The sequence below is a fragment of the Leopardus geoffroyi genome, chromosome A2, assembly GCF_018350155.1.
Source record: "Leopardus geoffroyi isolate Oge1 chromosome A2, O.geoffroyi_Oge1_pat1.0, whole genome shotgun sequence".
Lineage (NCBI taxonomy): Eukaryota > Metazoa > Chordata > Mammalia > Carnivora > Felidae > Leopardus > Leopardus geoffroyi.
In genome coordinates this window covers 111,779,493-111,800,638 of record NC_059331.1, presented here as the reverse complement: position 1 = coordinate 111,800,638, position 21,146 = coordinate 111,779,493, and the positions used below count along the sequence as shown (strand labels likewise).

The following is a 21,146-nucleotide window of genomic DNA, read 5'->3' as shown; positions in this document are numbered from 1 at the left end:
TATGCAGGTCAGCTGTTACCCTAGCATGATTCATTTTCAAGAACAACTTCTTATTTTATGACAACAACATTGTACAGAGGGAGAAGAAATTCACTCTTCGTGCAGGTTTGGGTCAAAATTTTGAAAGACCAGGGAAGATCCAAAGTGAAAATTCTTTAGCCGGATTCTCTTAATGGTTATTTCCATTCCATTGTCAGCAAAATGATAAATTTATACTCACACACTCACATACACACAAAAGAAACGCCAGAAAGGTGAAAAAGAGAACAATGGAAAGCCCATATTTCTTCCAGTCTATAAATTTAGCTTGGATGACTGCCAAGACTTGCAACTTTATTGGATTCCCTAAGTCAATTTCTAGCCCACATTCTGGAATTTTATAAAGAATTCCAGGGCTGAGTAGCAATCAGATCTATCCATGATCAAGGAATGCCTTAACCTCCAGATTAGTTGGAATGCATCACGGAAAGCTGAAGTAACTCCAGCATGAAGGCAAGGAACTATAAATCCTTACAAAGCCAGCATGCTCAGAAAAATCGGGTTGCTTGATGTGAAAAAAAAAATCATTCATCAGATGGTTCACACCACCTTTCACTTAAGTATGATTCAAGTAACATGCTCAAAGATATTTTTTTTAATATAGAAACCTAAAACTTTTGAAATAATTTTAATACACCCCAGGGATTTTTTTTTCCCAAATCTTACTGCAGTCATAAAGATAGTATCAAGACAAATAATTTATTCCTTAGGACTTTAAATATACATAAATTTACACAAATATTCTAGAACATTATGGTAACCAACATACAATGAGCTAATTTGCTATATATTTTGATAAGCATATAGATAATGATAATCTCAGAAGCAAATTAGGAGTCAAATCAGTATCAATTACAAATGTAGACATGATGATAAACGTATTTCCTATTATTGTTCTTAAGGTACTTACTATCGGTCTGGCAATAAAAGACTAATACGAGAGAAACTATTAATGAATAGTCAAGACTAAAGAGACTGAAATTTTAAGACTGTAGAATAAGGCTTTAGTGTGCTATTGGACTTCTGGGGATAGATTATTAAGTACATATTATGATAAGTGCAAACATCCTGTTTGGAAAAACAACAGGATGAAAATAACAAATATGATACACGGCAATGTAATTAGCATGTAATGAATTTCTGTAACTGGATTCACAATACTAATAATCTTTGACAATTCAATTAAAACTAGTATGTTTTACAGGTAAAGGGCTACAAAGAAGAAAAAATTCAGTGATCAATATGAAAAAATATTCAACTAAATTATCAAATAAAAGCAAACTAAATCCTAACAGAAAAACATTTTTTGACCCAAGACATTGGAATTTTTTGCAATACTCTATACTGCCAATGCAATGGTACTTTATACCCTCAAAAATGCTGCTTAGAATAAGATAATATAGCCTTTCTGGAAAATAATCCATCTTTATAGATTCAGAGCCTTTTAAAAACATTTACCCTTTGAATTACTAAAATACTTAAAGGATTTTTGCCGTAAAGGTGTTATTAACTTTGTAGACAAGTATTTATATAAAAGATAATGTTTTATTTACAACAGGAAAAAATGGGAATTATCTAAGTTAGCTAATATTAGAAGAATGTTTAAATGAACCATGGTACATCTATACCATGGAATATTATACAGTCATTAAAATGTTATTACGAATATTAAGTAGAACAGAAAGACATCAACTTTGGAAATATTAGTGTTAAAAGTAATAGACACACTATGATATATATCTGAGTGATGGTATCATGTGGGTTAAATTTATAATTTCATATCTTTTCCAAATGTTTTTACAACAAACATTAATTATTTCATAATGAAAAAAAAATAAACCAAAGAGAAAGTTAAGAGATAGATTTGAATTGGTCTTCCAGGAAGAGCTGTGTTCACAAAGGTAAAGAAATTATTTAAAGGGTATTCCGGGCAAGAGGAAAAATATGAACAATGACTCAGAAGAAAGGATTTTAGAAAGTATTATATACAAATATTACACTGTAGGTTAACTGGAATTTAAATAAAACTTAAAAAAATCAAGTATTATGTACAAAAAAAATCAATCTGAATAGAAATCATGTTAAAGAACAAGATGGAAATAAAATCACATAAATAATTAATTAGACTACAGAGGAAAAGAAGCCAAAGAGAATTTGAATTCTATCTTCTCCCATACAGCCAAATTCCTTGACAGAGGCGTTTGCCTTTCACTTTATAATCTTCCACAGTAACCTCCACCATTCTGCTAAACTGCTTCTGAAACTGCTTGATTTGGGGCTGAAAATTATCTTCTTGCAAACATTTTCACAATCATTACGATCCATCCAAAGCTTCCACTGTGCTCTTATTAACATTTTCCACATCTTTTCTGAGGGCCCCCCTTTCCTTAGCTGAAGCCTAGCAGGGCTGCTTGTTCCACAATTTGTTCAAATAGTAGCTGCTTCCTCTCTCACACCTCACAACCCTGATGCAGTACTAGACAGAGCTGGTGTTCTCCTTGTGTCTCATGGCTGCTTTAAAAGTATAAAGCCTGCTACATCCACCCCCCACAATACTTTCTTGTAAAAAAGGATTAGATCACACACAGAGAGAAGAGATAAACACAGTAAGACGACTGAAACGAGTCCTGTGGCAGTCTGGCTCCCTTTGCCTCCTGTTACATTAGAGAAATGTTAGTCCTCCTAAAATCTATTTTACCACCTGTAGTTAGGATCCCACTCCCTCCTACGTTTTCTCCATCATTTATGTTTTTCTCACTATCATATTAAATTCATATTAAGATTCCAAATTATACACACACACAATTGAGATTTAAACAAGCTCGTTTCCACCATCTTGAAAATAATATATATATTATATATATATATATGTTAACCAAAACTATACAAATATACACATTTATACAATATACTATATACCTCCACTCCACTGATCCCTCCAACTGCCACACTTTTCTTCCCTTTTAGCAAGCAAAATTTTTGAAATGGTGGGCAACCTTTCTGTCTCCTTTTTCCTTATCCTCACCTCTGCCTCAATTACCTACCTCTAATTTATTTTCCACTTCCGTAGTCCAGTAAAGACATTTTTACTGAGGTTGCCAATGGCTTCCATGTCACTAAATCCAAAGATATTGGTTATGCTTTCAGCCAACCTGGACCCTTTCAGCTTTAAACGCTACTGGCTATATATTCCTTTCAAAAACACTCTCTTCTCTTCGCTTTCATGATTTCATGTTCTCCAGGTTTATTTATCTCTCTTTCCATTTCTTAATCAGCTTCCCTTGAATGTTCATATTCCTCAGCTTGCCCTTTAAATAATGAAAGTACTCAGGACTCAGTCTTAGACTTCTCTTCTCCTCTTTCCACGCTGACTTCGGAGGCAATGCCACCACTTTTGTGGATTCAATCACCACCCATCATCAGATACTTCACAGATTTATATTTCCAGGGTAAGCCCTGCACTGAACCAGACCAAAATATCAGTCCATCTACTCAATATTTTCACTTAAATACTCACTTGCAAGTTCACTTCACATTCAATACATCCAAGATCAAACTTCGGATCTTCTCTAACCGTGATTCATCCAGTGGCTCAAGACAGAAGCTAATGAGTTATCCTAAATGGCTCCCTCTCCCTAGTCTTCCTCCATTTACTTTTAACTCATGACCAATTCCTGTTGATTTTGCTTCTAAATATCACTCAAATCTATGTACTTACATCTCTATCTACTCCTTGAATATTCTGCCTTTTGAATTTCTGCCTTTCTCTCCATCACTCCTCCAATAATTATTTATTGACTTCAATATACATACATATAGACACTTGATTTCTCAGTTTTCAGACTCCTCATCATCAGTGACTCCATCTTCCATTTACAGTCATACTACTAGATTTGCCATTACCATTGAGACATCTACTCCATAATCTTAGTGTCAAACATACAACTCTACTACAATCCTTTTTTTCCAGTTAATGCCACAACTGCACCAAGACTTTCAATCCACTGATTTTATTTAACTTTTGCTATTCATCATTCATCCTTGCCACCATGTCAGTTCCCTCCTTATCTGGTTAGAATTCAGGGCCCATCAATATATTCACTTCCTTGCAGATATTTTCAGGTATCTTGTCCCCCTTTTCCTCCAATTTACTCCTTTGGTGTATTAGTCTGCTCAGGCTACTATAACAAAATACCACAGGCTGGAGGGCTTAAACAACAGAAATTTCTCTAGTTCTGAAGGCTAGAAGTTGAGATTAAGGTCTGGCAGGGTTGGGTTTGTGTTGAGAACTCTTCCCAGCCTGCAGATGTCTGACTTTTTCCTAGAGTCCTCATGTGGACTTTCTTCTGAGTGTACATACACAAGGGCAGAGAGAGAGAGAGAGAGAGAGAGAGAGAGAGAGAGAGAGAGAATTCTAATCTCTTCCTCTTCTTACAAGAACACTAGTCCTATTAGATTAAGGTCTCAACACTATGACTTCATGTAGCCTTTATCACCTCCTCACAGACCCTTTCTTTATATACAACCTAGCAGGGCTAGAGTCTCAACATTACAAATTTTGGGGGCACAAACATCCAGTCCATAAATACTTCTAGTTACTTTGTCCCTTTCTTCCTTCAACATACTTCCCTGATAAATAAAAATATGATAAATAATAATTATTGTGGATTATTATTATTGCTAATCTAATCCTAACAACTCTTGCAGGGAGATAACATTATTATCTTCATTTCATGAACGAGGAAATCAAGGCATAGAAAGATTAAAGAATTTGCTTAAGGTTCATACCCAGGCAAGTGACAGGGCTGGGAGTCCAACCCAGAATATCTGGCACCTAAAAACAAGCATTTAAAACTAGGAACACTGTACAATCTGGCCTTTGCTCACCTTTTCAGCTTCATCTTGTACCACCATCCACTTTGCTTTCTCCACCCCAGCCAGTGGCTTTTTGTTTCCTCCAATGAGCCTGTTTCCCCTAGCCACGGGACTTTGCACATGCTCCTACTTTGGGATAGAATGTCTTCCACTTATGTATTCTCTCCATTCACCCAGATAACACCTCCTTACCTGCACATTTCAGTTCTAACATCACTTCTGCAGAGAAACCATCCTTGAGCCTCAGTAGGTCAGCATCAGTTTCCTGTGTAATATGTACTTAGAGATCTGCCAACCCTTGTTTCTGAGAACTTGTCTTAGTTTGTAATAATATACCTTAGTGTGGTTATTTGTTTTATACTTTTGATTATTGTAACTTATATAATTAATGCCCCCACAGTGGGGTCACTCCTATATGACTTGGATCACCATTTTATCATCTAGATTTATATAGTGCCTGGCAGATAGCCAGTGGTCAGTAAAGAATGATCAAATAAATTTGTGAATAGATACCATTATGGTCCTTATCTCTGGCCATTCCTTTGATCTGCTCTTGCTGTAAGTTCTTCCTTATCTCAAAGATCCCAACTTTTCCATCCCAGCTTTTTGTGGGAAGCTGCGTATTAAGACTTGAGAGCATCGGGGTCCCTGGGTTGCTGAGTAGGTTGGTTAAACGTCCAACTTTTGATTTTGGCTCAGGTTATGATCTCATGGCTCATGAGTTTGAGCCTCATGTTGCCCCCTGCACTGACAGAGCAGAGCTTGCTTGGGATCCTCTCTCTCTTCCTCTTTCTCTGTCCCTTACCCTCTCTCTCAAAATAAATATAAATAAACTAAGAAAAATAAAAAAAGACATGGGAGCATCTTCTTTCTTAGAAACACATAAACTATTTTGTTCCTTACAATTAATGGAGTCTGATTTGATGAACTATTGTACAAAAGTGGTTTAAAATGACACTAGTTTTCTGACAGAAATCTTGGATTTTCACACTGGATTATGAGCCTCTTAACAAGGAATTTGTTTTGTATTTTTCTGTACCCTTTATTGTCTGGCAAAAAGATTTTTTTTTAATGTTTATTTATTTTTTGAGAGAGAGACAAAGTGTGAGGAGTGGGGGAGGTGCAGGGAGAGAAAGAGAGAGACATAGAATCCAAAGCAGGTTCCAGGCTCTGAGCTGTCAGCACAGAGCCTGATATGGGGCTTGAACCCACAAACCACAAGATCACGACCCGAGCAGAAGTCAGACACTCAACTGACTGAGCCACCCAGGCGCCCCATGCAAAAAGATTTATGTATGGGATACCACTTGAACCAGGGTTTTCCTTGGCTCAAAAATATATATAATGGGGCACCTGGGAAGCTCAGTTGGCTAAGTGTCTGACTTTGGCTCAAGTCATGATCTCATGGTTCATGAGTTTAAGCCCCACTTTGGGCTCTGTGTTGACAGTTTGGAGCCTAGAGCTCACTTCATCTTCTGTGTCTCCTCCTCTCTCTGCCCCTCTCCCGCTCATGCTCTGTCTCTGTCACTCTCACTCTCAAAAATAAATAAACATTAAAAAAATTTTTAAAAAAAGAATATAAGTCTTCAATGAATATTTCTCAATGAGCCATTTTAATAATTTACTGTACATTCAAAAAATTCAAAAGTCTACTAGCCTCAATAACATTAAAAAACCTATATACAATAAAGCACTCAGATGATCAATTTATTATTTTCTCATCTAATGCTAACAATAATCATTTCACTTCATTATAAAATAGTTTTCTCAAAACTTGAAGTTCATATAATGTTTTTACTTAATGTCCTTTAATTTCTGAGCATCTCAGATTATAGTAGTAAAACCTACACATTTCATATCCTTTTGAATTTTCTACTTTACTTCATGAAAAAACTCCTTGATGTGTATTTTATTCAGTTATGAAGATTATGTAGTTAATCTAAGCAAACAAATGCTGAAATACTTTTCTGTAACTTTGTATCAATTTAATGGAGATGTATTTTATCTTAAGAATCTGATTTTAAAAATCTCTTTCGGGGTGCCTGGGTGGCGCAGTCGGTTAAGCGTCCGACTTCAGCCAGGTCACTATCTCGATCTCGCGGTCCTGGAGTTCGAGCCCCGCGTCAGGCTCTGGGCTGATAGCTCAGAGCCTGGAGCCTGTTTCCGATTCTGTGTCTCCCTCTCTCTCTGCCCCTCCCCCGTTCATGCTCTGTCTCTCTCTGTCCCAAAAATGAATAAACGTTGAAAAAAAAAATCTCTTTCAAGTTTTAAATTCTCTTCAATCACAAACATTACTAATCATAGAGTTTTGGCAATATTTTAGTCACTAACAGCAACGGTGTTTCCAGAGTGTACTCATCCATATTTTTACTATTGTTGTTGTCTGGATCAGTATTGTGGATGCTTCTCCTTGGTTAAAGAGAAGGATGTGTTCTCTGATGTCATCATATGGGGAAATGCAGGAGACTATATGCTCCCATATATAATCATGGAGAGGGAATCTGTGACATTGTCTATATGTAAAACTGGATTTGAATGAGAGGGAAAGGAATCCAATCATTTTAGACTATTGTCTATTTTCATAACAGATGACATATTTATTTTTATTTTCTGGTCAAATTTCTCAAAATGCCAAACTTTGTAAATTCATTATATGCACAGTGAAACCCTCCCCAGGCAGTAAGCAAACCAGTAGAACCACATTAAAGATTTGGGTTTTTTGTTTTGTTTTGTTTTGTTTTGTTTTTACCTCACCTAACCAAAGTCAAATTCTTCTACATAAGCTCAGTTTGCCTTCACATGGATGGTACATGAAAATTTGGAAAATGTAAAACAATCTGATCCTTTTATTTGTTGCATTCATTACGATGGTCTCATGAACAGGAAAAATGTCTACTTTTATTTCTCTAACATCCTCATAGCCAAGTAGGTATGTGATGGATAGTAAGAACCATTAGCAATTCCAAATTGTATAGAGTAATTTAGGTTTCAGAAATCATGGTAAATAAGGGCCTAATGACAACTGATGAGGGTAATGTAGAAAGTCAAGAACACATTATATAACAGAATGGGCCAATACATATAGAATCCAAAAGAGAAAAAAGTAAAAATTATGTATACATTTCAAAAATATTAAACAATGATCTAGAGCTTAAACTACTTGTAATATAGCCTGTAGTCCCATTAGCAACTTAATAATTTTATTTATTCTTTATAAAAACATAACTGCAGTACATAGTACAGAAATTCTCTGTGATATTAATAAACTGACAAGAGATTGTGTTTTTCTTGTTGTTGTTGTTGTGTTAGAAGTAGTTGGTCAAATGTTAGACTTTTAATCTTTTCAATGTAACTCTATTTTTGGAAGCTATAAGAACAAAATCAAAGAAACCTGTCCTGTTTTAAAAAATGTTTTATGTATAATTTTTTTTTATGTATAATTTAACTGCCTACTATCCAAAGACTAATTGAGCATGTCAAACCAATTAATTTGATTCTGTTTTTAAAATTTCTTTTTAAATGGACTGCTAATTTAGAACTCAATAATTACCTCCCTATTACTACTAAAGTATTTCTAAATGTACTTAAGTATCAATCCTCAGTGAAATACCATGTATCAAAACATGGAAAAACAGCAGGGAAAAACTCTACAGCATGTATTCCCAAGTAAAGATGTGATGGTTGAATTATTACTTCAATACAGTTTTTGAATTGGAAATTCATATGCAGTGGTTTATGTGCTTGAAATATTTCATTAGAAGCCAAAACCCCAGCTATTCCATATTCATACTGATGCAGCATCAATTTTGAAAATGACTTTTAAGAAACACTCCTTTACCTATATATTTAAAAAATAGTTGGAAACATTTTAATCTACTTTACTATTAAATAATAACTATAGTTGTCAAATATATTGGTGAATAAGCTATTTGGCGCTAGTAAAAAGTAGTGCTGAAAGCAACCAGATCTCAAATTTAGCCTATGCTGGCTAGCACAACTTACCTCCCAACAAATCTGTATGCTCTTAAGTGACCTCTTTAACATCTCAAGAAACATGCTTGCCACGTGTACAAGTCTTTTATATGATAGATCAAGAGTAATAAAGGGGCGCCTGGGTGGCTCAGTCGGTTAAGTGTATGACTTTGGTTCAGGTCATGATCTCATGGTTCGTGGGTTCGAGCCCTGTGTCAGGCTCTGTGCTGACAGCTTGGAGCCTGGAGCCTGCTTCGGATGCTGTGTCTCCCTCTCTGTGTTCCTCCTCTGCTCTCACTCTGTCTCTCTCTCACTCTCTCAAAAATAAATAAAGATTTAAAAAAATTTTTTAAAAAGAGTAATAAAAATAAAGCATGCATTAGCTGGTTTGACAATTTTAAAACTTATTTATAGTAATAAATTTTTGGTTCTTTATATTAAATTGCACAGAGGGAAGAGGTCAGAAACATGGTAAAGATATAATGCTTCTGTACCATTTACTTGTATAGAAAATCCTAAAGTTTTTGTATTATAGTAAAATATTGGTTTTTAAAAACCATTGCTTGAAGTGATTATTCTGTCTGTTGGATCCTGTTTTGGGTGTTTTAATTGTTGTATGGGTTAGTTTTCTCTTTCTTTCTTTCTTTCTTTCTTTCTTTCTTTCTTTCTTTCTTTCTTTTCTCTTTTTCTCTCTCTCCTCTTTCTCTTCCTTCCTTCCTCTCCTTCTTTTCTCTCCCCTTCCCCTCCCCTCCAGTCCCTTCCCTTCCCTTTCCTTTTTTTTTGGTGGTGGTGGGGTAATAATATTTTCTGTAATAGGATTTAAAATATAAATACCACTACTCATCTTGCTACATTAAGTATGCAATTTATTTCTTTCCTTCTGATTCAGGTAAAGTGGAATAAGGCAAAATGTCCATCAAAATTCTCTAGCGCATTGTGAAATATCTATGATGTTTCATGTGAACTTGTGGACTCTGTTTCCCCATCCAAAATGGTGCTGATTACAATCAACATAGTGGTATGAAAGTCCATTCTTTCAGCTAAAGTTGAAATTTGTTCAAAAGAAATTGTTCACAATATGTTTCTTGATATCACTGGATGTTACAATTTTAGGTGAAAGATCATTCATGAAAATTGAAAGAATACTCCTTCCCCTCCTATCACTTCCTGGTAATGGATTTGGGGATTTAGATTACCAGAAATCAACTGAGGAGCAGAGAAAGAAAAACAGAGAGGAACTCCTCCTGTCCTGCTTCCCTGACATGTTTGCCTTGTAAGAGCTTGTGAAACAATTGGCTCAGATTCCACTTTTCAGGCATGGCTCAGGTATAGGAGTGTTAAGAAGATGTTAAAAAACCTGCAATCTTGAGTTGATCATTATGGATATGATACAACTTAACATTTGTTTAACATGCCTTATACCAGCTCCCACTCAAAGTTCCTAATGAATAGTAATTGCAAACCTTTTGTGTATTCTGAGGTCTTCCTCTTCAACTACCTAGTATCTGTGATGAAAAATAGTTCCACATGTTTTATAGTATGGCAACAATAATGTGAGTAGAATATTCCTCTTCCCAGCCTTCAATTCTTGAAATAAAATTTCATTTGGAAGTAAAAAGAAAGTCATTAAGTCTACTAAACACTATAAATAGTTGGCTTGCCCTATCATGTCTGTCTTCATTAAAAAAAAAGGATCAAATTACATCATCTTAAAGACCTATTACTGACAAATGCTAGACTTTATCTACTTGCACTCAATTCCATTAGTCTTTGAGAAGTACTGTATAATATCTTTATTGTTAACTCTATAAATTTTTTGTGTTTATTTTATTTTTGAGACAGAGACAGAGAGCGTGAGCAGGGGAGGAGCAAAGAGAGGGAGACACAGAATCCCAAGCAGGCTCCAGGCTCTGAGTTGTCAGCACAGAGCTCGATGCGGGGCTTGAACCCACGAACCGTGAGATCATGACCTGAGCTGAAGTCAGATGCTTAACCAGCTCAGCCACCCAGGTGCCCCTAATTCTATAAATAAAATATTAAATCTTGCTTTGTGATTCTTTCCAAAGGGAAGGAACTAAACGGGAATGTAAGGCTAAAATACTACACTGTAGAATACTTGAACATTATTAAGTCGGTGGGTATCTCCTAATAATATCTGAACCACTTATAAAATTTGACATTGAAATTAGTAAATCAAGGTCAGTCTTCTGGGTTGCCTTTAACTGCAATTCACTGGTATGCATAATATTTTGAAATATGTCAATATAGTCCTCAAAACCAGTTAACTTCAGCCTTAAAAAGGATTTTATAAAAAGACAGTTTGTTTTAGAATCAATGCTATTAATCTACAGCTTCAGAGGAAAGGAAATTTCACAAAGAAAGTTTGTCTCTTACATACTAGAGTCTGGGAGGTTAAAGGAGGTAGGGAGATTTGCCAAGAAAACAATAAGGGACATATGGGAATACCATTTTGTTTCTTTGAGTGAGCTCAAGGGAGCCAGGAAAACAGGAGCCCAGCATTAGCAGTTTAACTGAATGGTGGACCCCAAAGCATATGCACAGCTGGCAGCCCTGCTCCCTGAAGAATCCAGAAGGAAGAAGCTTGATGACAGCACTGGAAAACAGTTCTTAGGAAGGCTGGCATCTGTGGCCCATAATGCCTACAGCCTTAAGCCTGGCAAAGATATGGCTATAGACAGGAATAAACACACTCATGAAAAACCAGTCTCTTGGTAGAAAAGAGACAAGGCATTTAAGGTGTTTGATGGTGCTTATATTACACACAATTTAGGCTGACGCCTGTATGAAAATCGTAACAGTAGATCCACTATGACGAATTTTCTGTTGGGAGTGGAGGATCATCAGGAAAGGTTTTTGAGGCAATAATAACTCACTAAAAGCTATTTGTTTAATTTAACAATCAGTGGTTTCAGCTGACACAAGGTCCAACAATTTAATTCCCTGAGACATGATTGGTTTTTGGACCATACTGACCAAATAATCAGGTATTTTTCATTATGTAAATAGAGCCTCAATATGAAAAAACTTCGGAAAAACAAAAGGAATTGGGGCAAAAGAGTTTCTGGGTTTGTTTTCCTTTTAGGAACCGGAAAAATCATGATCATAGCCTTCTGTGAGGATAATACTAAGTTTAACAATATGTCATTATAATAATAGTAATCATTATAGGATATTAAAAAATAGTAAGTGCATAGTAATGACCAAGACTTGATAATAAATGACACTGGGGGGAAATATTATGTCAACAAATGCCCCATGGCTAAGATCACGTTTGTCACTATATTTACATCTTACAATAGATTTCCATTCAATTGATGGTGATTCTAATATTCTTGGTATCTTTTGGTACATACATATATTTATTCAATTAGATAAGTGAAATTTCAAAAATTTTAAGAGTAGCAATGTACATTTTATAACTATTACTCAAATGTCTGGGTTATTTAGGTAGATATTTTTAAAATTTGATCATATTATTCCTAACTCTAATTGTAAATTTTATTCCTTCATTAAATTCTAATTCTCTATGACTATATACTATAACAAGGATACCAGCAATTAAATTTGTCAACTCAGTCAAAGGTAGGCAACTGAATCAAAACTTCAATCAAAGAAGTTAAATTATAATATGTACATAACAGCATCATGTGGAAAAAACACCTAAACAAATGATCAGACTTCATTTGACAAGTCTGTAGCTGTGCATATTAAAGTTATTGCAATATAAAATTATAAAGGTGTAAAATACTTATGTTCTTTAAGGGAATATGATATGTGTGATTTGGACACTGTATCAAAAAGCAAAACAATGTCTTTTGCAGAGATTGAACTAGGAGGAAAGTCAACATCTGCATGAGGCATAAACCAGCAAGTATCAAATTTAATATTTTAAAGATAAAAAACAAATATAAGTAAGTTAGAATCTTTTCCCCATTATAAATGTGCTACATTTTAAATACTGAAATGAAAATATAGCAGTATAAAATGTAAGTAAATGCAAATTTTGAGCCTGGAATTTGTTTTAGGAAGCATTCTTTCACATGTCACAGTTATTTTTAAAATATCATTAGAACTTTGACTAAAAGTCTAAAGTAGGTGTCAGGGACTGAGAAAAGCTCAGCAAAGATTAGAGGGGACAGAGATATAGATAGAGTCTGAGGGCAGATACACAATTTTTAGTCAGTATGAGCAAAGTTACATATAAGTAATGAAATATGGACAGCCCAAAGCCAAGAACCAGATGGAGAGGCTGGAAATAGGCATATCCAATTACCATGGAGCAGGTTGTTAAAACTACAAACTAGAAATTGAAATATTAGCCATCAGAAAAGCAGATGGGTAAAATAAAAACCTAGAAGGAAGCAGACTGTGCAGTAGAACACCACAGGCAGGCCAACTAGGCAACAAGTCCTAGTTCCTGAGCAAACAATCTGAGTAATAGGTAGGTTCACCTTTTACCTTCAGTCTAAACTGACTAATTTAAAAGTGTGCAGAAAAGTTAAAACACTTGGTATGAAAGATGATGAGAAGGTCAAGAACAAAGCAGCGTCCCATAAGAGTAAACATGGAAGTGCCAAGGTTTCTTCCTTTTTCTGATGTTTAAATATCCATTCACAGTGGATGTGCTGAGAGAATATTAGTAACATATTTGTTACTTACTTTAAGTTGAAGAATAAATTAAGAGAAGTAAGTTAAGGTGCCCCTGTTATAATTAGTGACATTTATCCCTTAGGAGAATGAGAGAGAAAACGTGAATCAGGAGAGAACTTGAATGTACTCTCAAAAATGCATTTGTTTGGAGATCCACAGCTGATTAGAAGGAAAAAGGATGTATAAAACTTCAGTCATACAAAAGTTAATAATAAATCACTGAAAAAACAAACAAACAAAACATACTTTTCTTTAAGTCATTGAAAAGCTTTGGACAGGAAGAGATTTTAAAAGAATCAAATCCCAGGGAAGCAAACCCTTTCTAGTCTCTACTGATTTTTAAACACAATGCCTAGTATATAATCAAATATCACAAGACATGCAAAGAAGCAAAAAGACTCTTAATTAAGTAAAAAATATGGTAATTGAAACATATCCACAAGTGCCTCAGATATTTGAATTATCAAATAAAGATTTTAAAATAATTATAATAGACATGTTATACAATCTATAGGAAAGGATGATGAAGAGAAATATGTTAAAGAGGAGAATTTCGAAAGAGATCTGGAAGCTATAAAAAATAAAGGGAATCTTAAAAGTGAGAAATACACTACGTGAAATGAAAAATTATTGTAATGGGGTTAATGGCAGCTTGGATACAACAGATGACAAAAACAATGAACTTAAAAATAGGTCAAGAGAAATTATCCAAATAGAAATAAGGAGAAGAGAAAAAGACTGAAGAAAATCAACAAACCCTGTAAGTCCAACGTTAAGTGTGAAATGATAAAATAAACAAATAATTGTGTAGCAGTATTCTTGCACAGAGAGTCATGAGACTGAGGCTTTTTAATTTCCAGGAAGTATCTTTATTTGTGCCAGTACTGCTCAGTTGGGTTCGTACCCGAAGGACTGAGCACCGAATGTCATGTGGCATAGTCTTTTTTTTTTTTTTTAATTTTTTTTTCAACGTTTATTTATTTTTTGGGGGACAGAGAGAGACAGAGCATGAATGGGGGAGGGGCAGAGAGAGAGGGAGACACAGAATCGGAAACAGGCTCCAGGCTCTGAGCCATCAGCCCAGAGCCTGACGCGGGGCTCGAACTCACGGACCGCGAGATCGTGACCTGGCTGAAGTCGGACGCTCAACCGACTGCGCCACCCAGGCGCCCCTGGCATAGTCTTTTATACATGTTCTATTTCTTTGTCTCCCAAAAATGGTAACAGACACAAATATGCAGTCTGATTAAGTGGTCTCAGTTGATAAGGTCATGAGGGATGTTGTCACATAGGTGCACAGCCAGGTTACCTTGAAGGTTTTTTGTTTGTTTGTTTTCCTTTTCTCTTTCTCTCTCTCTTTTTTTTTTTCCTCTCCTTAGGGAGGGGACCCTACCACAAGTGGACTCTAAGAATCAGATGATATAGAGAATAGGATAAAATGTTTTAAGAAATATTACCTAAAAACTCTAAATTTTATCAAAAACAGAAAGCCACTTTACATAATAAACTCAATGAACTCAAGCAGGATAAAATCAGAAAACCATCGTTAATCACAAAACTACTAAAAAAGAGATAAAAAGAGAAAAAAGATGTATTAAATCATTAAATAAAGAGGTCAATTATAAGAGTAATAGCTTTCTCATCATTAATAAAAAAAAGTAAAAAACAACACTGGAAGGATATCTTTAAACTATAAAATAATGATCAACATAAAATTCTATATCAAATGAAAATATCATTCAAAGGTTAAAGGAAAAGAAAAACATTTTCTTATAAACAAAAGATGAATTTGTTGCCAATAGAAGTGCAATACAAGGAATGCTGAAGGAAATTCTTTAGACTGAAAGGAAATGATACCAGATGGAAGTCTGGATCTGCCCATATGAATACAGAGCACCAGAAAGATTAAATATGCAGGCAAATATAAAAGACATTTTATAAACTCTCTTTATATTATATATGTATACACACATTCATTCATTCCCTTCCTCTCTGTGACACACACATAGACACACACAAGCACATACAAACATACCCTTTAAAAAATTTCAAATACTGAAACAACAGTAATGGTAATTTGTTGTGGAGATCTATAATATGTGTAAAAGTAAAATATCTGATAAAATAATACAGATAGGAGGAGATAAAGAGACACTGTTATAAGTCTCAATAAATGTACCATTCAAGGAACACAAAGCTTATTTTTCTGACTCTAGAATTCAATTTCACATCAATTACAGACAGATATCTGCAAAAATCCCCAATTAGACACTAACACTCTTAGAAAGTACATTTCACGGACACCTAGGTGGCTCAGTCAGTTGAGTGTCCAACTCTTGGTTTCAGCTCAAGTCATGATCTCAGAGTTTCATGGGTTCAAGCCCTGCACTGGGCTCTGTGCTGTTTGAGATATTTTCCCTCTCTCTGCCCTTCCCCTGTTCACGCTCTCTTTCAAAAATAAATAAGTAAACTTAAAAAAAAAAGAAAGAAAGTACATTTCAGGTGCTCTCACCACAAGAAAAAAAAAAGGGATCTGAACAGATGAATTACTGACAATGAATCAGTAATCAAAAACCTCCTCACAAACAAAAGTCCAGGACCAGATGGCTTCACAGATGAATGCTACCAAACTTTTAAATAAGAGTGAATACTTATTCATCTCAAACTATTCCCAAAAATAGAACAGAAGGAAAAACTTCTAAATTCATTCTATGGGCCCTGCATTACACGATATCAAAACCAAAGACACTACAAAAAAAAAAAAACAAAAAAAAAACTACAGGCCCATACCTCTGATGAACATTAATGTAAAAACCCTCAACAAAACATTAAGAAAATTAAATAATACATTAAAAATTATTCACGATGGTGGTGAAGTAGAATTTATTCCAGGGATGCAAGAGTGGTTCAGTATTTGCACATCAGTCAACATGCTACATCAACTTAGAAAAGATAAAAACCTTATAATCATTTCAAGAGATGAAGAAAAAGCATTTGACAAAATATGACATATATTCATGATAAAAACTCTCAAAAGAGTAGGTTAAAGGGAACATACTGCAACATAATAAAGGTTATATATGTAAAACCCACTAACATCATAATGGTGAAAACTGAGAGCTTTTCCTCTAAGATTAGGAACAAGACAAGAATGTCCACTCCAACAACTTTTATTCAACATACTACTGAAACTCCTAGCCAAAGAAATCATCTAAGAAATAAAAGGAATCCAAATTGGTAAGAAAGAAATAAAATCTTTACTCTTTGCAGATGACATGATATACTGCATTAAAAAGAAACCCTAAAGACTCCACCAAAAAATTATTAGAACTGATAAATTAATTCAGTAAAGTTGAAGGACACAAAGTTAATATACATAAATCTCTTGCATTTATATATAGTAATAATTAACTAGAGAGAAATTAGGGAAAAAAATCCCATTTACAATTGCACCAAAAAGAATAATATACCTAGCAATAAACTTAACCAAGCATGTAAAGGACTTGTCCCCTGAAAACTATAAAACACTGAGGAAAGAAATTGAAGAGGACACAAATGGAAAGATATTTCATGATGATGAAATATAAGAATTAGTACTGTTAAAATGTCCATACTACCTACCCAAAGCAATCTACAGATTCAGTGCAATTCTTGTCAATTTACAAACAGTGGTTTTTCACAGAACTAGAACAAATAATACTAAAACTTGCATGGAACCAGAAAAGACTCTGATTAGTCAAAGAAAACTTGAGAAAGAACAAAACTAGAGATGTCCCAATGCCAGATTTTAAGATATACTACAAAGCTGTAGTAATCAAAAGAGTATGGTACTGGTACAAAAGCAGACATACAGATCAACAGAACAGAAAAGAGAGCCCAGAAATAAACTCATGTTTATATGATCAGTTACTCTACTGCAAAGGAGGCAAGAATATACAATGTGGAAAAGAGAGTCTTTTCATTAAACAGTGATGGGAAAACTGGACAAGTGATACACAAAATAATGAAACTGGACCACTTTCTTACACCATGCACAAAAATGAACTCAAAATGGATTAAAGACCTAAATATGAGACCTGAAATCACAAAATTCCTAGAAGATAACATAGGCAGTAATTTCTTTGACATCAGCCTTACCAAAATTATTCTAAGATATGTCTCCTTAAGCAATGGAAACAAAAGCAAAAATAAACTATTGAGACTACACCAAGTAAAAAACTTTTGCACAGTAAAGGAAACCATCAACATAATTACAAGGCAACCTACTGAGTGGAAGAAGATATTTTCAAATGATATATCTAATAAGGGGTTAACATCCACAATACATAAAGACCTTATAAAACTCAATACCCAAAAACCAATACTCCAATTAAAAATAGGCAGAAGAAGAGCGCCTGGGTGGCTCAGTCACTTAGGCGACCGACTTTGGCTCAGGTCCTGATCTCGCAGTTCGTGGGTTCGAGCCCCACATCGGGCTCTGTGCTGAGAGCTCGGAGCCTGGAGCCTGCTGCCTGCTTTGAATTCTGTGTGTGTGTGTGTGTGTGTGTGTGTGTGTGTCTCCCCCCTCTCCCACTCGTACTCTGCAGATCTCTGTCTCTCAAAACTAAATGAACCATTAAAAATTAAAAATAAATAAATAAAAATGGGCAGAAGACCTGATTAGACATTTTTCCAAAGAAGACATATGGTCAAGAGACACATGAAAAGATGCTCAACATCACAAATCATCAGGGAAAATCAAAACCACAATAAGATATCACCTTACACCTGTTAGAATGGCTAGAATCAAAAAGAAGTAACAAATGTTGATGAAGATGTTGAGAAAAAGGAACCCTTGTTCTTTGCTGGTGGGAATATTAATTGGTATAGCCAATATGGAAATCATTATGAAGGTTCCTCAAAAAATTAAAAATAGAAATGTCATATGATCCACTAATTCCACTACTGGATATTTACACAAAGAAAACAAAAACACTAATTCGAAAAAATATGTTCATCTCCATGATTATTTTAGCATTATTTACAATAGCCATGATCTGGAAGCAACCCAAATGTCCAGTGATAGATGAAAGGATAAAGACTATTATCTATCTATCTATCTATCTATCTATCTATCTATCTATCTATCTATCCACACACACATATATATAGGTGCAATGGGATATTACTCAGCCATTAAAAAGAAAGAGATCTTGCCATTTGTGACAACATGGATGGATCTAGAGGGTATCATTGCTAAGTGAAATAAGTCAGACAGAGAAAGACAAATACAATAAGATTTTACCTACATGTAGAATCTTAAAAACAAAACAAAACAAAAAACCAATCAACAAACACAAAATGAGATTCTTAAATACAGAGAATCCCAGAGGGGAGGTGGGTCGGAGGGTGGGTGAAATAGATAAAGGGAATATAAGGTACAAACGTCCAGTTATAAAAAAAAATTAGTAATGGAGATGAAAAGTACAGCATAGGGAATATAGTCAATCATATTATAATAATGTGATTCAGTGAGAGCAGATGAATACACTTATAATTGTTGAATAATGTATAGAATTTTTGAATCAGGACAATGTACAGCTGAAACTAATTGTAACATTTTATGTTAATTATTCTTCAATCAAAAAGGAAAAACAGGTAATTAGATGAGGAAATGGACATATTGATTAGCTTGGTTTGTAGTACAAATTTTACTAAGAACACGTATATCAAGTGTTCATGTTCTTAAATATAAACAATTTTTATTCGAAATAATAATAAAAAAGAAAGAAATTTATAGCACTCAGTGCCCATATTGCAAAAGAAAGATCAAAATCTTGGGAAAATAGGTAAAGAAAATCTCAATTAAAATGGAATTGGGAAGCCCTGAAGGAGGTGCTCTCACACACTACCACTAGCCCTAAGAAGCATACCTCACATTCCCAAAAGAAGGCTTATTTTACATATCCCAGCAGGAGGAAGGATTTTTCCTTGCCTCATAGCAGCCCAGCCAATAAAAACTCAGTGAAAAGCCCCTCCCAGCTTCCTCCTTTCCCCTATAAAAGCAAGCCTCTATCTTCTGTTCTCTGGATTTGCTCCTAGTTCACAGTAGTTTAACTGTCTCACATTGCAATTCCTCTGCTATTCCTGAATAAATGAATTTTGCTGAGAAAATAAATGGCTCTTTTGTTTTTTAAAGTCAACAATGTCAGGTCTATGATCTCAGCTTCTCCCTTAAAAAACTAAAATAAACAAAAATAAAGAGAAAATGAAACCCAATGTAAAAAGAAAAGAGAAAAATAATGATGATGAAATCAATGAAATAGAAAACAGAAAAAAAAGAGTAATAATTAAACCAAAGGTTGGTTCTTTGAGATAAATAAAATTGGTAAACTTCCAGCTAGGTTAATCAAGAAAGAAAAAAAGAAGACAAAAATTACCAGTCTCCGGAACAAAAGAGTTGACAAGATTATAGATTATACAGATAAAATATAATAATTACTTTGGAGAATAGTTTGCCATTTTCTCATAAATTGACACAAACATTTAAACTATAATTCAGTTATTTCTCTCCCAGGCATTTATCTATGAGAAATAAAAACATATGTCCAAAAACAGAGTTGGAAAAGTATCTTCATAGCAGCTTTATTCATAGTACTCCAGAACTGAGATGAATCAACAGATTGCATAATATTCATAAAATGGAATACTATTCAGCAATAAAAGTTAACAAGCTAAACAATATATGGAATAGCATGGATGTATCTCAAAAATATATAAATGAATGTTCGACGCAGAAAAGTGACACACAGTATACCACCGCCTTATATATAAAGCTCCACAATAAGAATAATTAGGCAGCTATGAGAAAAAGCAGATCAGTGTTTGCCTGTACTGGAGAGCAACTACCAAGGCATGAGGAAACTTCCTGATTTAAATATTTTATAACTTGTGGTGGTAGCAAGGTATAGACATTTGTAAAAAGACTTCATATCCTTGAAAATCTGTACATTCTATTCAATGTACTTTGTATTTTGATTAAAAACTAAATCATGTTATCTATTTTTAAAATCAATTATTTTAAAATCAATGATTACTAAACAGCTCACAATCATATGTGGTGAGAATATTAAAGAAGGAATCTATTTTGAATTTTTAGTCGCTGTTTGTGGCAAGCATAGTTCCCCCAAAACATTTCCATGCCCTAATCCCCAGAATCCTTGAATGTTAACATTAAATGACAAAAGAAAACGTAGAAATGATTATGATTAAAGACTTTGTGTTGGAAAGGGCACCCAGCACTGTATAGGTGGTCCCAGTCAAATCATACACATTCTTAAAAGGTGAGAACCTTTCTCAGCTGTGGTCAGACAGAAATGCACTGAGAGAAAAATGACAGCTTGAGAAGGGTTCTATGCATTCTTGCTGGCTCTGAGATGTAAGGACTATGTGAAAAGAACAGAGAGAGGCCTCTAGGGGCTAAAGGTAGCCCCCAGCTGACAGCTAGCCAGAAAAGAGAGACGTCAGTCCTACAACCACATGGAAATGAATTGTGCCAACATCTGATTATGCAAGGTAACTGTACAGGTCCCACTGGGTGAAAATAAAGG

General features: G+C 34.7%; 1 protein-coding gene across 14 annotated transcripts in view; it reads right to left on the bottom strand.

The window, feature by feature from the left end:
* Positions 1-21,146, bottom strand: part of HDAC9 (histone deacetylase 9) — a 944,501-nt gene that overhangs the window by 201,212 nt on the left and 722,143 nt on the right. The window lies entirely within an intron of this gene.